General features: G+C 35.6%; 1 pseudogene; it reads left to right on the top strand.

Annotated features, from left to right (window-relative positions):
• Nucleotides 1–16,867: 16,867 nt before the first annotated feature.
• Nucleotides 16,868–18,063, top strand: LOC109257542 (polyadenylate-binding protein 1-like; annotated as a pseudogene).
• The last annotated feature ends 1,002 nt before the right edge of the window (nt 18,064–19,065 follow it).

The following is a 19,065-nucleotide window of genomic DNA, read 5'->3' as shown; positions in this document are numbered from 1 at the left end:
TAATAAACCCTGAGTAACTGGCTGGAGAGATGGTTTTAATTATGTCCACAAATTTTTTGATATGCCTCCCTTTAAGAAGGAGAGCTTAATTCAACTTTCCTGAGTGTATGAAAACCTAGAGACTTGCTGCTACTGAATAGAATAATGCAGAAAAGACAGTGTGTGACTTCAGAAACTACGTCATAAAGACACTGTGACTTTCCTCTTGGATCACTCAATTTGGTCTAAGCCAGCTGTTATGTCATGAGAAAAAGTCCATGTGGGAAAGAACCATGTCTTTTAACAATCATGTGGATGTGGCTTTGTAATTTGGAATTTTATTCTACTGTCCTGGTCAAGTCTTAAAATGACTACAACCCAGGCTGAAACTTTTTTTTCCTTCATTAAAAAAAAATAGTTATTTAACATACATTATTAGTTTCAGGTGTATAATTTAGTGATTCATCCCATACACACAATACCCAGTGATCATCACAAGTGCACTCCTTAATACCCACCACCTATTTAACCCATCCCCATGCAGACCACTCCTCCAGCAATCCTCAGTTTGTTCTATTTAGTTAAGAGTCTTTTTCGTGGTTTGCCTAGCCTTTTTTGCCCTCCTATGTTAATGTGTTTTGTTTCTTAAGTTCCACATATGAGTAAAATCATATGGTATTTTTCTTTCTCTGGCTGACTTATTGCACGTAGCATAATACCCTTTAACCATGACTTGGAAAATGGCAAGATTTTATTCATTTTTTTGTGGCTGAGTAGCATGTATATATACATTGTATGTGTGTGTATATACCATACTTCTTTATCCATTCATCAGTCAATGGACATTTGGGCTCTTTCCATAATTAGGATATTGTTGATTATGCTACTATAAACATCAGGTCACATATATCCCTTCAACTCAGTATTTTTATAATATTTGGGTAAATATGTAGTAGTGAAATTGCTATATTGTAGAATAGTACTATTTTTTTTTTATCTTTTGAAGAACCTCCATATTGTTTTCCAGAGTGTCTGCACCAGTTTGCATTCACACCACTACAGCTTTGTAATATGACTTGAAGTGCAGAATTGTGATGACTCCAGATTTGCTTTTCTTTTCAATATTGCTTTGGCTTTTTTGGAAGGGGGTCTTTTGTGGTTTCCTACAAAAATCCCAAATTTTGGGATTGTTTGTTCTAGCTCTGTGAAAAAATGCTGGTGGTATTTTGATATGGATCATTCTAAATGTGTAGATTGTTTGGGTAATATAGACATTTAAGCACTATTTGATATTCAAATCCATGAGCATGAAACTTTTTTCCATTTCTTTGTATAGTTTTCAATTTCTTTCATCAATGTTTTATAATTTTTAGAGTACAGATATTTTACCTCTTTGAATAGGTTTATTCCTAAACATATTATAGTTTTTGTTGCAATGGTAAAAGGGATTGATTCCTTAATTTTTATTTCTGCTGCTTCATTAATGGTGATAGAAATGCAACAGTTTTCTGAATGTTGATTTTGTAAATCAAAAGTCCTGCAATTTTACTGAATTCATATATCAGTTCTAGCAATTTGGGGTGGGGTATTTTAAGTTTTCTACACAGATTATTATGTCATCTGTAAATAGTGGAAGTATGACTTCTTCCTTGAAAATTTAGATGCATTTTATTTCTTTTTGTTGTCTGATTGCTGAGTCTAGGACTTCCAGGACTATGTTAATAGTGACAGAGTGAGCATCTCTGTCTTGTTTCTTACAGTAGAGGAAAAGCTCTCAGTTTTTCCACATTGAGGTTGATCTTAGCTGTGGATTTTTCATATACATCCCTTTTTTATGTTGAGGTATGTCCCCTCTATCCCTAATTTGTTGAAGGTTTTTATTACGAATGGATGTTGTACTTTGTCAAATGCTTTTTGTGCATCTGTTGAGAGGATCATATTGGTTCTTATCCTTTATTTTATTAATGTGTTGCATCACATTGATTGATTTGCAATAATTGAACCACCTTGGCAACCTAGTAATGAATCCTATTTGACTGTGATGAATGATTCTTTTAATATAATAAAGTTTAATAAAGTTCTCAATATAAGCAGCTGGATAGTACACATCTGAAACTTTCAAAATCAAGAGCTTACATAGTATTTCAACATACAATAGTTCCAATTTTTAAAATAGTTTTTAAGAGTTTAAAAACTCATTTGAAAGATTATTATGGATTAAAAATACATCAGTAACCTTTCTTCAGAAAATATAATCCTGATCTCTGAACCTCAAATACTACATAGCTGTAATACAACAAAAATTAAGAACGCAAGAACTTATCTTTTGTGCTTATATAGCCTGCATCTCCTTCTCATACAAAATGTTCTTGACTACAAATCCTGACCTTAATTCAGCTTTCCTGTTCTATGAGGTTGTCAAAGACAAAAACTAACAAATAAGAAAAATGATTTTATGAAGACTCTTCCAACAGGGAAAGCCCTTCAGATTTAAAGATCAGAATGTTTCAACAGAGTGATTTTGCTTTTTAGACTTTCATAGGGACAAGTCAACTAGTTACAAGTGGAGTGATTTATGTTTGGAAATGTTTCAGTCAGCTAAACAGGAAATATTTATATCTCTGTCTAGCTAGTTTTTGAGAACAATTGTGGTCTCAGCTATTTATGTCCTTGTTAGCAGGTTCAGGCAAAAACAGAAAGATGTGTTTGAGATTATCACAAATAAACAAGGTGTTATCTATAAGTCTTATGAGAGTCATGAGAAAGAATGGACAACAAATCTCTAAGTCTTCTGGGGCAAATGGTTGTCTGCAGTAAAGAGTTTCCTAGAACACTAAATGGTATGCTGATTATTTAACCTTCACTGTTTTCTGGAAAAACAGGGCTCAGGCAAAGTTCAATATTATTAGTTCCCCCTTTTGATTAAGGTAAATGAATATCATTTGTTGCTGGGAAACTCATAGACAACCACAAACTTCCTGAGTGGGGTGAAGCAGACTCTGAAAAAAATAGTTTCCTGAGGACACTTATTGCTGTTATTCCTCCAAAATCTGTAAATAAATCTATTGAGAGTTGGTAGCAAAGATCAGTTGTTTTAGAGTCCTGGATGATCAGGCATCTTAAAAGGGCAATGCCTGAAATATATAGATAGATATAGATATAGATATATAGATGATGATAGATAGATAGATAGATAGATAGATAGATAGATAGATGATAGATAGATAGATGTGATATGATAGATGATAGATAGCTAGGATAAACAGATAAATGACAGATAGATGGATAGATAGATAATTGTGCAGAAAATATAGAGTAGCAGGTTTGTGACTCTGATCCTCAAAAATGTCTACTTGAAAAGTATATCTTTTGAATAAATACCTAGTAATGCAATTGCTGGATGGTGGGGCAGTTCTATTTTTAAGTTTTTGAAGAACCTCCATGTTGTTTTCCAGAGTGGTTGCACCAGTTTATATTCCCACCAGAAGTGCAAAAGTGTTCCCATTTCTCTGCATCCTTGCCAATATCTGTTGTATCCTGAGTTGTTAATTTTAGCCACTTTGACAGGTGTGAGGTGATATCTAATTGTGGTTTTGATTTGGTTTTCCTTGATGATGAGTGATGTTGAGCATCTTTTCATGTCTGTTAGCCATCTGGATGTCTTCTTTGGAAAAGTGTCTATTCATGTTTTCTGCCAATTTCTTCACTGGATAATTTGATTTTTTGGTGTTGAGTTAGATATTTTTTTTATAGATTTGGGATACTAACCTTTTATCAGATATGTAATTTGCAAATATCTTCTCCAATTCTGAAGGTTGTCTTTTAGTTTGTTGATTGTTTCCCTTGCTATGAATAGGGTTTGTACCTCGATGAGGGTCCAATAGTTCATTTTTGCTTTTGTTTCCCTTGCCTCCAGTGACATGTATAGTAATAAGTTGATGCGCCCCGACAAACTTTTTTTGAACAAGCCTTTAACTAGCCTAAGAGAAGACTCAAATAAAAAAAAATAAGAAATGAAAGAGAAGACATTACAACTGATGCCACAGAAATTTTAAATGATTATAAGAGAGAATAATCATATGCCAATAATTTGGACAATCTAGAAAACATGGATAGATTCCTGGAAACAACCTACCAAAAAAATGAAGAAGAAATACAAAATATAAACAGATCTGTAACTAATAAGGATACTGAATCAGTAACCAAAAAGCTTCCCAATAATAAAAATAACCAGGATCAACTGATTTCACTGAAGAATTTCATTGTATATTTAAAAACGAATCAATATAAATCCTTTCCAAACTATATGGGGAAAATAAACTGTAAAGGAGGGAACACTTTCAAACTTATTTTATGGAGTCACCCGATAGCTAGAAATTTATCCATTTCTTCCTGTTTGTCCAATTTGTTGTCATATAATTTTTCATATTATTCTCATATAATTGTTTATATTTCTGTGGTGATGATTGTTATTTCTCATCTATGAATAGTGATCGTATTTCCTTGTGTCCTTTCCCTTTTCTTTTTGACAAATCTGGCTAGAGGTTTTTCAATTCTATTTTATTTTTCAAAGAACCAGATTCTGATTCATTGATCTGTTCTATTGTTTTTTAGTTTCTGTATCATTTATTTCTGTCCTAATCTTTATTTTCTCCCTTCTATTGGTTTTAGGTTTCAGTTGTGGTTCTTTTTCTAGCTCCTTTAGGTATACAGTTTGTTTGCATATTTGACAGTTTTGTTTGTGCTTCTTGAGGTAGACCTGTATTGCTATATTCCCTCCTAGGACCATTTTGCTGCATGCTGAACATTTTGGACTTTTGTGTTTTCATTTTAATTGTTTCCATGTATTTTTAAAAATTTCTTCCTTGATATCCTGGTTGACCCATTCATTGTTTCATAGCATGTTGTTTAACCTCCATGTATTTTTGTCTTTCCTTTTACTTTTTTCTTGTGATTATCTTCACGTTTCATAGTGTTGTGGTTAGAAAATATGTATGGTATGATTTCACATTTTTGTACTTGTTGAAGCCCGATTTGTGACACACTATGTGATCTATTATAGGAATGTCACATGTGAATTTGAAAAGAATGTGTATTCTGCTGCTTTAGGATGAAATGTTCTGAATATGTATGTTAAGTCATCTGGTCCAGTCTTCCATTCAAAGTCATTGTTTCTTTGTTGATTTTCTGCTTTGATGAACTGTCCATTGAGGTAATTGGGTATTAAAGTCTCCTACTATTATTGTATTGTAATCAATGAATTTCTTTATGTTTGTTATTAATTTATTTATATATTTGGGTAAATCTAAGTTGGGGGCATAAATATTTACGATTGTTACATCTTGTTGAGTAGACCCCTTTATTATGATATAGTGCCCTTATTCATCTCATTACAGTCTTTCATGCAAAATCTCTTTTTTCTGATATAAGTATTGGTACTCTGGGTTTCTTTTGACTTCCATTTGCATGATAAACGTTTGTTCAATCCCTCACTTTCAATCCACAGGTGTCTTTTGATCTAAGAGTAGTCTCTTATAGGTAGCATATAGATAGGTCTTGTTATTTTTATCCATTCTGACATACAATGTCTTTTGATAGGAGCCTTTAGTCTATTTGCATTCAGAGTAATTATTGATAGATATGTAACTAGTGCCATTTCATTACTTGTTTTGTTGTTCCTAGAGATTTTCTCTGTTCCTTTCTAGTCTTTGTTGTTGTTGTTGCTATTTTCCATGCCACTTAAAGAGTCTCCTTTAATATATGTTGCAGGACTAGTTTACAGGACATAAACTTCTTTAGCTTTTGTCTTGGAAACTCTTTATTCTACTTCTATTCTGAATGATAACTTTGCTGCATGCAGTATTCCAGGCTGCATATTTTCCCCATTCAGCAGGTTTAATATATCATATATCACTCCCTTATGGTTTGCCAAGTTTCTGTGGAGGGATCTGCAGCTAGCCTTTAAGTCTTCCCTTTAAGTTTGGGACTCTTTTCTCTTGCTGCTTTTAGGATTTTTTTTTCCTTATCACTATATTTAGCAAATATATCTATAATATGTTTTGGTGTTGTCCTGCTTTTGTTGATTTAGATGTGAGTTCTCTGTGCCTTCTGGATCTGGATGTCTGTTTCCTTCCCCAGATTATGGAAGTTTTCAGTTATTATTTCCTCAAATAAATTTTCTGCCCCCCTCCCCCTTTTCTGTCCACTTATTCTGGGACTCCTATAATACAAATATTATTACATTTGATGGAGTCACTGATTTCCCTAAGTCTATGCTCATGTTCCATAATTTTTCTTTTTCTCCTTTTTTTAGCATCATTAGTTTCCATTATTTTCTTGTGTTTTTTAATGTTTATTTATTTATTTATTTTTTTAACGTTTATTTATTTTTGAGACAGAGAGAGACAGAGCATGAACAGGGGAGGGTCAGAGAGAGGGAGACACAGAATCTGAAACAGGCTGCAGGCTCTGAGCTGTCAGCACAGAGGCCGATGCAGGGCTCGAACTCACGGAGCGTGAGATCATGACCTGAGCCGAAGTCGGCCGCTTAACCGACTGAGCCACCCAGGCGCCCCTTTAATGTTTACTTTTTAGAGAGAGAGTGTGTGTGCAAGTAGGGGAGGGGCAGAGAGAGAGGGAGACATAGAACCTGAAGCAGGCTCCACGCTGAAAGCTGTTAGCACAGAGCTTCACACGTGGCTTGAACTCATGGACCCTGAGATCAGGACCTGAGCTGAAGTTGGACACTTAACCAACTGAACCACCCAGGGGCCCCTCCATTATTTTCTTTTATATGACTTATTTGTTCCCCTGCTTTTTCTATCCTTGTGTTAATTGCATCAACTATTTTTTAAATCTCAGTTGCATTTTTCATATATGACTGATTCTTTTTTAACTCTTTCACCTCTGTGATAAGGGCTTCCCTGAAGACTCATTTGTTGTCTCAAGCCCAGAGAGTATCCTTATGAATATTGTTTTAAATTCTCCATCAGGCATGTTACTTATATCTGTTGAATTTAGATCTCTGGCTGCAACCTTATCTTGTTCTGTCATTTGGGATAAATTCCTCCATCTTGGCATTTTGTCTAATTTTATGTCTTCTTCTCTGTGTTAGAAAACCTCATTATGTTTCCTGCTCCTGAGAATATGAAGAAGAAGCCCTATAGTGTCAGGGCCTGGCACTTCAGGAAGTGTCTCTGTTATGTGCTGCATGTACTCTGTTGCAGTTTTTTGGCTGTTCTATCCTTCAGTCCAGTCATCTACAATGGGCACAAGGATCTGCCAAGTTTTAGCTAGGTGTGCTCTAGTCTGCTCTTCAATTGAGACATGATACTACTTCCATTAGAACTGAAGCCCTGCAAATCTCACTGGTCAGGAGATGTTGTGTGTGCATGGGTTTTTGTTGGTCTTCTGGGTAAGGGGCCCATCACAGTGGAATTGAGATATCCCTGACTGAGAAGGGCAGTACTGCTACAGTGCAGCGGTATGGGTCTTGGTGTAAGCAGATAAGGCAGCCACTGCTGTTTCTGTACTGTTTACCTTAGTTGGCTCTGTGTTTATCCAGAGGGGCTGAGGAATAAAATGGTGCCAGACAGCTCATTTGTCTCTGGATAGGAGTCTCCATGCATGCTGCATCTCAGGGACTATGATAAGAGTAAATCTCCTCCATGTGTGTTCCAGGCATTTTTCAGATCGTTGTTTCCACACTGCCTGCTTCCAGTCTGTTTGCCTTCTTTCTCTTCAGGAGTAGCATAGTGCCCTACAGGGTTCTATCTCAACCAAGCTTGCTGGCTTTTAAAACTCCAGGTTTTAGGCATCATGGTGTGGGCATGGGCCTGTGCTGTTCTTCTGGGGGAGGGTTTCTCTGTGTAGGGATTGAGGCAAACATGACCACAAAGGGCAGCCGCACCAGAGCATGGAGGTGTGTTCTTGGTGTAAGCAGGTTAGGTGGCCAATGTTGGGGCTGAGCTTCTTTCTGCAGGTGGCTCTGCATTTATGCTGAGGGTCAGGGAAGGGAAATGGCACCAGCTGGCTCCTTTTTCCCAGAAGAGTCTCTATGAATTCTACCTTTCAGGAATGCAATCCATCAAGAGTGAATAATCTCCCCTCTGTGTGTCCCAGGTGTTCTTCAGACTGCTGTTTCCATGTTGTTTGCCAGCGGTTTGTTTGCCTGCCTTATCTCCAAGAGTAGAGCAGTGTCCTCAGGGCTCTATTCCAGCTAAGCCTACTGACCTTTAAAACTCCAATCTTTAAGCCTTGCAGGTTGTAATAACTCACTTAGATCAGCCCATTTCCCCAGCCAATTGCTTTGGGTAAATGTTCTACTTGTGTTTTCCCCTGTGTGCTCCTCTCTCTCCCATCCTTCTCTACAATCTCAGCTCCCTCCCCTCTGCAGCTCTTGTCATCCTTCACTCCCTTAAACCAAGTCTCTGAACTTCCTACCTTCTTTGATATGGCTTCTTCTCTCCCTTTAGTTGTGGAGTTTGTTCTGTCAGTCTTCAGGTTGATTCCTGGGTTATTTAGAATGACTTGATTGTTATCTAGTAGTTCTGTTTGAGGGATGAGAGAAGCTTAGGTTCCTCCTACTATGATGCTGTATTAGCAGCCCCTACCTATAACAACTTTTCATAAGCAACCTAAACAGTAAATAGTAATAATCCTCATTTACTTTTATCTGAGTTGATGTATAAAGAACTCCATGTTTGAGACAAAGTAATATAGTTTCATATAAGTTACAGAAACATAATTTTAAGATTGTTCAGAAACACTGGCTCAAACATATATGAGATAAGTGTTAAATTTCATTTGGAACAATGTAAATATTATTTTCTAGTAACATGGTCTCATTAAACTTTCATCTATTTATTATTTGTTTTCATTATCATAATGTAAAATGTCTCAGCAGGGAATAAATTTCTAGATGGTCTCTTCCATCTAGCTATTAAAATGAGCAAGATAGTTTTTATTAAAACCACTTTTTTACTTTTGTATCTAAGTAGTTAAATATTATTGACCTTTTAGTATCCCATTCAGCTCTTGGTGATATTTTATATCAGCTGAACCTCTAGTTAACCTGAATAACAGACCAAAATTAAATTAATTTATAGAATTCCAATGAAAGTTTGATTAATTTATAGAATTCCATTCCCAGTAGACACCTAAAATATCTGAAAACAGTTCAGGATACATGTAAAGATTGGGCTGAAAACTACAGACGAACTTTACTCATAGTATACTTTTCTGAAGGCAGCTCAATAACCAGGACAGAATAGCTCACATTTCCCCCAAATAATCAAATGCTTAAACCTTAATTGTATTTTAGAATATGATCTAGAGCATTCTACTAAGGTCCTTAAGTGTACCACACCACCCTCTCCTTAAAAAAAAAACATGAAGACAAACATTTATATATTTTTTCTATACATGTAGGCATTCACTACTTATACATTAATATGTTCATTCATCTGTTCATCTGTTGGTTTATCCAACTATGCGACTATCATTTTGCCTATTCCAATTCATTTGTTTATAGAAATATAGAGCCACTTCAGGAAGGGGGAAGAGGAGTTCAGGTGCCCTAGGTAGGACACAATGGTGGGGTGGGATTAGAAGTATAAAGGAATTTATTTCCTAAGATCATGCTATGAACTCCAAATTTATGTATTGGAGCTCTAAACCCCAAAATTACTATATATGGAGATAGAGCTTTTATAAATAAGCTTAAATAAAGTCATAAGAATAGAGTACTAATCTCATAAGATTGGTGGCCTCATAAGAAGAGGAAGAGAGAGATGTCTCTCCCCTTCTCCTACTCCAGTCCTTTCCCCCATCCTCTCCCATCCTCCTCTCTACCTTTCTTGACCTATCCCCTCCCCTTTTCTTCTACCCTGTAAAGACACAGTGACCCATCTGCAAGCTAGGACAAAAGTTCTCACCAGAGCCCAACAATACTGGCACTCTGATCAAACTGCCAGTTTCCTCAACTGTGAGAAGAAGGATTTCTGTTGTTTAAGCCACTCAGTCTATTGTACGTTGTTATGGAAAGCTGAGCTGATACAGATTGGGACTCAAATGGTAATTCTTTTGGAACCACAATCTCAAACCAGCTTTTTCTCTACCTGAAATTGCAGTCTGTGGGGCTACATATTTTCTAATTATACCCCACTGGTTTCTCCTATTCAGTAGAGGAGACCAAGTTATCTACTATTTACTTTACCTATATCTTTTCATGAATCTCCCTCTGCTTTACATCAAATGATGCTGATGGTGAGGAAGGGTAATTAATCTCTTGTATTTTAACTGCTACCTAAATTAGCTTATATACTTCAAGTTTCATTATACCCACTTTTTGTATATTTTATAAACCAGAGAAAGTAAGTTCTGTAATGAAAATTCTTACAGATATTTAACTACAGAACCATTAATTGTTATACTATAGTTATATGTAAAGTTGTACCAAACACTTCATTTATGAAGTGTCAAACAAGCTGCATGAATCAGATTACTGCTCATGTACTTTACTGACAGTTACACTAACAAAGTTGAATAACTGTAAACTTTTTAGGTTAGGAGGCCAAATATGACAAGGAAGTTTTCTTTAGTAAAAATGAGATATGTACAATCTCTCATCCCTTGTATCTTATATATGAAAGATTAAAGGACAAAGTGAAAAAAAAAAGTCTCGTTTGATTACATAGTTAGCTTTTGGTTTTGATTTGCTAAAAAATAGAAATTAATGTACTCAGTTTTTTCATAAATCTAATATTTTTTTTTTATCTTTGTAGCATTGCTTATAGCATGTACCAAATAGTAACAAAATAAAACAGGCATTTCTCTAGAAGAATAGACCCATGCCTCTTTGTTCATCACTATATTCTTTAGTTGGAAAAACCTGGATTTAAATTGAGGTTCTCATATTTAAGAGCTATGTGAAAATGGGTAAGCTATCAATCATCGCACCTTCAGTTCTCCCATTTATAACATGGGGATATTAACCACCTTACAGAGATTCTGTGACAATATGGGTAAAACATGGTAACAAGCATAGAGCAGTGACCCAATGTTGATTCTGTTGTTCTGTTCTGATATATAACTTTATTATAGACATTGTATCCTACTGCAAAGTCAATCCAATGTCAAATGAGCTCTGAGATATTCGTGGCCCAACCTTCAAGATCTCTGATTCAAGTTGGATATGCCAATTCCTGGGAATTAAAGCCTCAGACATTCCCAGTTCTAAGAAGCACTGATAGGCTGGTGTTAACAGTATCATCTGCACTCCATGTGAGATCTGAATAAATTTCATTCCATAGCAGCCCTGGCAAAGAATGGGCAGAAGAAATAGGCATAAAAGTGACTATACATGGGGAATACAATATACTGTAGATATAATGTTTTGATGGGGAGGTCAACTGCCTTGGCTATCCATTATTTTACTTGCACAAAACACTACATTTTCTAAAGATTTCCTAGAACCTAAGCCATTGATAACATCATATAAAATGGTTTAACTCAACAGATGAAAGTTCTTATCCATTGTGCTTAACTTTGGGCAACCCTCTTGTTCCCTACTCGTCTAAAAAATGTCAGTTTGGTCTTGAATCTCTGCTTGAAACTGAAAATTTGTGATGGTTCCTTTTTTTTTATATATATTGAAGTATAGTTGACACCAACTATACCAATGTACCAAATGCACCAATGTAATTTGGTGTATTAGTTTCAGGAGTATGACATACTGATTAAACAATTTTACACATTACTCAATGTTCAACACAATAAGCATGGTCACCATCTGTCACCATACAATATTATGACATATTATTGACTATATTCCTTATGCTGTACTTTTCATCTCCATGATGTTTATTTTGTAATTGCAAGTTTGTACTTCCTAATCCCCTCAATACCATAAAAGCAAAAGAATATGATTTAAAAATGGCAGAAAACTTGAAGAGATATATATATTTTAAGAAGACATACAGATGACAAACAGTCACATGTATAGATACTCAACATCAATCACCATCAGGAAAATACAAATAACTACAATGATATATCATCTCACACCAGTCAGAATGGCTAGTACCAAAAAGACAAGAAGTAACAAGTGTTGTCAAGGATGTACAAAAAAGGGAACATTTATGCACTGTCAGTGGGAATGTAATTTGGTGCAACCACTGTGGAAAACAGTATAAAGACTCCTTAAAACTTAAAAATTGAAATACCATATGATCCAGCAATTCCACTACTGGGTAGTTGCCAACGAAAACAAAAATATGAAAATACTAACTTGAAAAGTTATATGCACTCTTATGTTTATTGTAGCATTATTTATAGTAGCTAGATATTGGAAGGAACACAAGTGTCTGTTGATAGATGGATGCAGAATGCATAGTATGTATATACAATGGACTATTAGTTGGCCATAAAAAGGAATGACATCTTGCCATTTGTGACAACATGGATGGATCTAAAGGGTATTATGCTAAATTAAGTAAGTTATACAGAGAAAGACAAATCTGAAAAAGTGAACAAATAACAGACTCTTAAATATAGAGAACAAACTGGTGGTTGCCAGAGAAGATGTGGGTGAGCAAAATAGATGTGATGGTTATTTTTATGTGTTAAATTGTTAAATACCCAGATATTTGTCAAACACTAAATATCTAGATATTATGGTGAAGGTATTTTTTAGATGACATTAACTTTTAAATCAGTAGACTCTAAGTAAAGCAGATTATCCTACATAATGTGTGTGGGCTTCATCCAATTAGTTCAAGGCCTCAAGGAAAGAAGATGGAGGTCCCTCAAAAAGCAAGCAATTTTGCCTCCAGATTGCTTTCAACTCTTTCAACAACACACTTCCCTGTGTCACCAGTCCTTAAGCCTATTCTGCAGAATTTGGACTTTATAGGCCCCTAAATTACATGAGCCAATTCTGTGAAATAAATCTCTGACTCTCCTCTCACTGTCTCCTCCTCTGTCACTTTCATTCCCTCTCCTTCTTCCTCTGTCTCTTCTATACATAGATAGATATGTAGAAGGATATATATATATACATATAGACACAGATATGGATAGATTATAGATATAGATAGATACATAGATAGATAGATAAAGATAAAGATACACAGATACAGATATATCTTATGCACCTCCATTTGAGGTGTTTTTGTTGTTGTTGTTTTTGTTCTGTTCTCTGGAAAGTCCTAGTACAAAGTTCAACAGTTAAACAGAGACACTTTACTATTGAAGGGCCAAGAAACCCATCCCAGTAATATCTGGTCATTTCTTCACTTTACTTTTGGTGAAAACTAAAGAGAATCTATGAAAAAATTTTGATTGATACCTACCTTGGTTGTGAATGTTTCACACACTGACTCCTGGAAAAGAGGAGTTTCCCAATATTGTCCTAAAATTTAGAATAAAAAGTTAATATTTTAATAAATTTTTATTGAATCAAAAATACTAACTTGCTGACAATTTTTAAAATTTTTGAAAAACTTGTAGTTTATAAGTAATATGAAATATGAATGTAAAATTTCAAGTAAGGATATTATGTCATATAGGATATTTATTTTAATAACCTACCTTGATTTGTCAAAAAACCTTTGTTTGGAAAAAAAGAAAGGTGAAGTACAACCCAAAAGGTAACAGAGTTGTGTCACCAGTTGTGTCTATTTAGTCATAAAAACGTTACCAATACCTATGTAAGTATTCACAGTCATTCTAATAATATTCTTACAGTAGGCACAAAGAAGATAAAGGAGTGTCTTTGTAATTTAGAGGATAACCAGGAAATTATATTTCCTGCTTCCAGCCCGGTAGACTTGACTACCTCTCCAGAAAAACCTTATCTCATTCAGAAGTGCTCATTCACATTCATAACTTAAAAGGAAACTTTATATCCTCAAAAAAAGTACATTATATTTTATAGTTTTAGTGGAAAATGTGAACTATAAATCTACAAGTATATTTTAGCAATTCATTTTTTTCTAACTAAAACTATTAATTCATCTTTCCCAGTATAAAGATTTGAGAGCTTGTTATTTGATTATTTTCCTCACTTTGGAACTTATCATACATCAGACATGCAATGTCATTAATTTTAATCATTTTACAGAGATTTGTTTGCAATGTATAAAAATTCATGGCGATAGCACAGAGCAGTCCAGGAGGAATTATAAAAAGAAAAAAATATCAAATAAGAGGTATTCAGAGGCCAATGACAGGCCTTCTCAAAATGCACTAGAATATTGATTATTTTAAATAAAAATTACATAAAATACAGCCAATGAAAGAAGAACACTCTGACTTCCCCATTTTAGTTTCCAGAAAGCAAGAAATAAATTTCCCATGTAAAAAGTATCCTTTTTGCACCAAAAGTAAAGAGATATCCTTATCACCAGAGATGGGAAATTTACAGTAGAGAAGTCTGTATAAACAACTCTAATTACTTTTTACTAATTTACTACCCCAGCCCAAATTCCGTTTAGAATTTCTTACTAATTGAAGCTCTCAAAGTTGTTTTCATTTTCCTGTAAATTCCTCACAGATCTGTTGTCTCTTTGTCTAAGTGACTAGTATAAAAACTATCTGCCTTGTTCATATGTCTGGATCACAATTTCATTATTAGGCCTCTGTGCACACATAATTAAACCTTGTTGTTGTTTTTTTTCTCCTGTTAATTTGCCTCATGTCAATTTAACTCTTAAAGCTAGAAGATTTTGAAGGGTAGAAAAATAATGTATTTACTTCCCTACAGGTATTTCTCATTAGCCATGATATCTTAAGTGCTGTGTTACAAAAACACACGATTCATTAAAAACTATTTTCCAAATTTGTCTTTAAGGAACACTTAGAAGAAAGGAGAAGGAATCAACCCAATTTTATATAAATTTCAACTATCATGAAAACAATTTTACTAACCTGAAACTATTGTCTTGTACTTTTGACATTAAAGTTTCACTGCCATTTTCCAATAGGAACAGCCTGAAAAAAAAGAAAAAAAAAACAGCCTAAAAACATTCCATCTTTTTAAGCTATATTATAAATGAGCATTGATTAAAAGTAGCTAAAAAAAGAAAAGCCACTAATGTATTTTATACAGTCACTGATCAGATATTGATATGTAATATTTCATTTTCTTTAGGACATTAAGAGATGCTATGTATCTAAAAACCACAGTTTGCATGATAGCACATCTATCATAAAGCGCTATTGCTTAATATTACTGCTTTGCCTTACAGACACTTTGCAAATAATCTTTCACACAAACCTATTAGAATAAAAGAAAATGAAATACAAAAGGACCTATATAATGAGAAAAAAAATCTCTATTTTGTCACATGAAGGTTATTTTTGGAAGCAACCCGAAAAGAACATACCTTTTTAGAGTTTAAGGAATTATTAGAAAATTAGGGAATTATTGCTGATTTCCTAAACTTGTGTCCAAATTCCATTACTATTTGACACATATGGTACAGGAATTCCCCAAACAAGATGATCAATGAGTAGTTTAGAGAATTAATATCAATTCTTTTTACTAAGCCTTAATTCTCTCTTACTAATTTTTATATGTAAAAGTGTAATAGTACATCAGCAAATTTCCATTAGTTAATTCAAGACAGACCAATAATAAAGTGTGCTTTCATTGTGCTCTAAAAATGACATTTTCCTACTGATAGTTCAATTCTTAAAAATTTTATTATCCATGAAAATTATCATACCTCAGACATGCTAGAAAATTTAAGGTTTAAGCTGCTAGCATTTATTCTAAAGCAAAATTTTAATACCAAATATAAGCAATAACAGGCCTAAAGAATTTTGAAGCTACTACAGAAAATAGTGAACTCTGTATTTCATTTGATTACAGAAAAAGTTTTTTATTTTATTTTTTTGAGGCTTCCCCAGTGGGCTATTTATTTATTTTTTAATGTGAAATTTATTGTCAAATTGATTTCCATACAACAGCTAGTGCTCATCCCAGAAGGTGCCCTCCTCAATACACATCACCCACCCTCCCTTCCCTCCCACCCCCCATCAACCCTCAGTTTGTTCTCAGTTTTTAAGAGTCTCTTACGCTTTGGCTCTCTCCCTCTCTAACCTCTTTTTTTTTCTTCCCCTCCGCCATAGACTTTCATTAAGTTTTTTTAAATAGTTTGCAAACAAACCTTAAAATCTAAACACCACCAAGCTGTTACAGCAGTGAGTCCACGTGGAGATTTTTTTAAACACATGGACCGTTCCCCTTTGGCATGCCCCAGAAAACCCTTAAAAGAGAAAGCACACACACACACACACACACACACATAAGCATGAAGGGTTGGGAAGGATGGAGAAGGATGGAGCAGAGGACAGATGGTGAGAAGTGGAGAGGGGCTGGGGAAGAGAGGAGTGGAGGTGGAATGTTAGTGATAAGAAAAAGTAAGGCAAGTTAGACAAAGACCACTGAAGCACCTGCTTTTCACTGCCTGGAGATGCATTTCTTGCATCCAAGTAGCCCGTGGAACAGTTGTGGCCACTACCTTTGGGTGCCTAAGGAGGCTGAGCAAAGAAAATTCTGATTTTAGCCATCAGAAAAAACATGACATGAAAGGCTGCCTGCCTGCCTTCATCCCCTTGGCTTATGACACCTATGCACGTGACACTGAACTAGCACAGACTGCATCACAATCAGGCACGCTATATGTATCTATAGGCAATGTTCATGACTCACCATAACCGAGGCCCATAGTCTCAGTTTCCCACGGCTGAGCTCCAGCTTCAACTGTGGCTGAAGCCAAACAGAGCATTCCTGGCCTCAATTCCTCCTTTGATTGACTATCTCCCACTGAAAGAGTTCCGGTGTTGGTGCCTGATGGAGATCTCACTCAAGATCTAACTCAAGATGAATGCTTCAGTTACCCACTTCGAAATGTCCACACTCTATGTCAGAGACTTGCACCCTGAAGTGAATGAGGCAATGTTGTATGGGAAATTCCTTAGAGCTGGGCCTATCCTTTCCATTCGGTTGTGCCGCGATGAGGTAACACGCCACTCCCTGGGCTAAGCGTATGTAAACTTCTTGGTGCAGGTGGATACTGAGTGGGCTCTGAACACTATGAACTTTGATATTATGAATGGCAAACTACTGCCTATTATGTGGTCCCAGCATGACCTATCACTTTGTAAGAGTGCAGTGGGCAATATATTCATTAAAAATCTTGCCATCTATTGTTAATAAGTCCCTTTATAATACATGTTCTGTCTTTGGAAACATTCTTTCTTGTAAAGTAGTAAGTGATGAAAGTGGATCAAGGGGTTTTGGATTTGTGCATTTTGAGAAATCAGATGCCACTGAAAGGGCTATTGCAAAGATGAATGGTATTCTGTTGAAAGGTAGGCGAATTTTTTTGGGCAGTTTAAACCTCGCAAAAAAAGGGAGGCAGAGCTCAGAGCTAAAGCAAATATATTTACCAGTGTTTACATCAGGAATTTTGGAGATGATGTAGATGATGAATGCCTTAAAGAAATTTTTGGTGAGTTTGGTTCTGTATTAAGTGTGAGAGTTATGACTTTTGAAAGTGGAAAATCCAAAGGGTTTGGATTTGTGAGTTTTGAGAATTGGGAAGATGCAAAGAAAGCCATTGAAGAAATGAATGGAAAAGTCCTTAATGGAAATCAAATTTATGTTGGTAGAGCCCAGAACAAACTGGAGAGACAATATGAACTAAAACACAAATTTGAACAAATAAAACAGGTAAACTCACCAAGGGCAAGGGGGCTAACCTCTATGTGAAAAATCTTGAAGAGGAAATTGATGACAAACAACTGAGAAGAGAATTCTCTCTCTTTGGGACAATCTCTAGTGCCAGGGTCATGATGGAGGCAGGCCACAGCAAAGGCTTTGGTTTTGTTTGGTATACAACTCCTGAGGAAGCTAATAAAGCTGTCATGGAAATGAATGGGAAAATTGTGATCACCAAACCACTGTATGTGGCTATTGCACAGAGTAAGGATGAGTGCCATGCTTTCCTCACCAAGAACTACATGGAGAGAATCTCAGCTGTGAGAGATGAAGATAATCCTATAATCAACTATTGAAATAAAACACCATCAAATAACTTCATGTCGATTCTTCCTCAGTCTCACTGTGCAGTGCACATCTTTGCAAGCCTGTGTTCAGGGACAAACATCATCCATCTCAGAATATACATTATGCTATCCACACAGCAGTAGCACATAAGCCATTAGTCAGCACCTTCATACCACCACAAGTGCCAGGGATCAAATCAGCCTATCAAATCACCAGTACAACAACCCTGACCATGGCTGTTTAACCTCAAACTTCTTCTTTGGGATCACATGCAAACCAAAGATTCAAGAAAGTTACTGGTGTTGCAGATGTCTTCAGGCCTCGTAAATTTAAAGTAGGAAGGCCAGCATCCATCCAGAAGCCCATCCCTGTTGGTCATGATATGTCGAATGTATCTGTGTGGGCATCAAATTACTACTCAGAAGAATGTTTTGGGTGAAAAGCTGGTTACTCTGGTTCAAGCCATTCACCCAACTCTGGCTGGGAAATTCTCTCAAATACTGCTGGAAATGGAGGATGCTGAAATTCTTTATATGCTCAAATATCCTGAGTTCCTCTGTGCCAAGGTTAATGAAATAATCCTTATTCTGCAGTCCAACCAAGCTCAAGATAATATCCTGAAAGCTACTAACAGCACTCCCAGTATCTGACTTATGTAATATTAAATTCCTGCTTGGAAAAATGAAAGTTCCAAACAATAAAAAACATAATAATTGGAGAAATTGATGACAATAATATTTTAAGAAAAATAAATGTATACATTTCCAAGCAAATGTTGTTTCATTACTGGTATTTAATTGCGGTTTAAAACTAAACACAGGGGGCTTCTGGGAAGATGGCAGCGTAGGAGGACTCTGAGCTCAGCGTCCTGTGGATCACTTAGATTCCACCCAAACCTGCATAAATAACCCAGAAAATCACCAGAAGATTAGCAGAATGGATTGTCTGGAGGCAAGCATAGACGAGAGGTCCACGGAAGAGGGTAAGAAGGGTGGAGAGGCGGTGCGCGC

This window comes from Panthera pardus, unplaced genomic scaffold, assembly GCF_024362965.1.
Source record: "Panthera pardus isolate Hobbes unplaced genomic scaffold, ASM2436296v1 HiC_scaffold_27, whole genome shotgun sequence".
NCBI lineage: Eukaryota > Metazoa > Chordata > Mammalia > Carnivora > Felidae > Panthera > Panthera pardus.
Note: the sequence above shows the minus strand (reverse complement) of the source record. Positions and strands in the feature narration are given on the sequence as shown.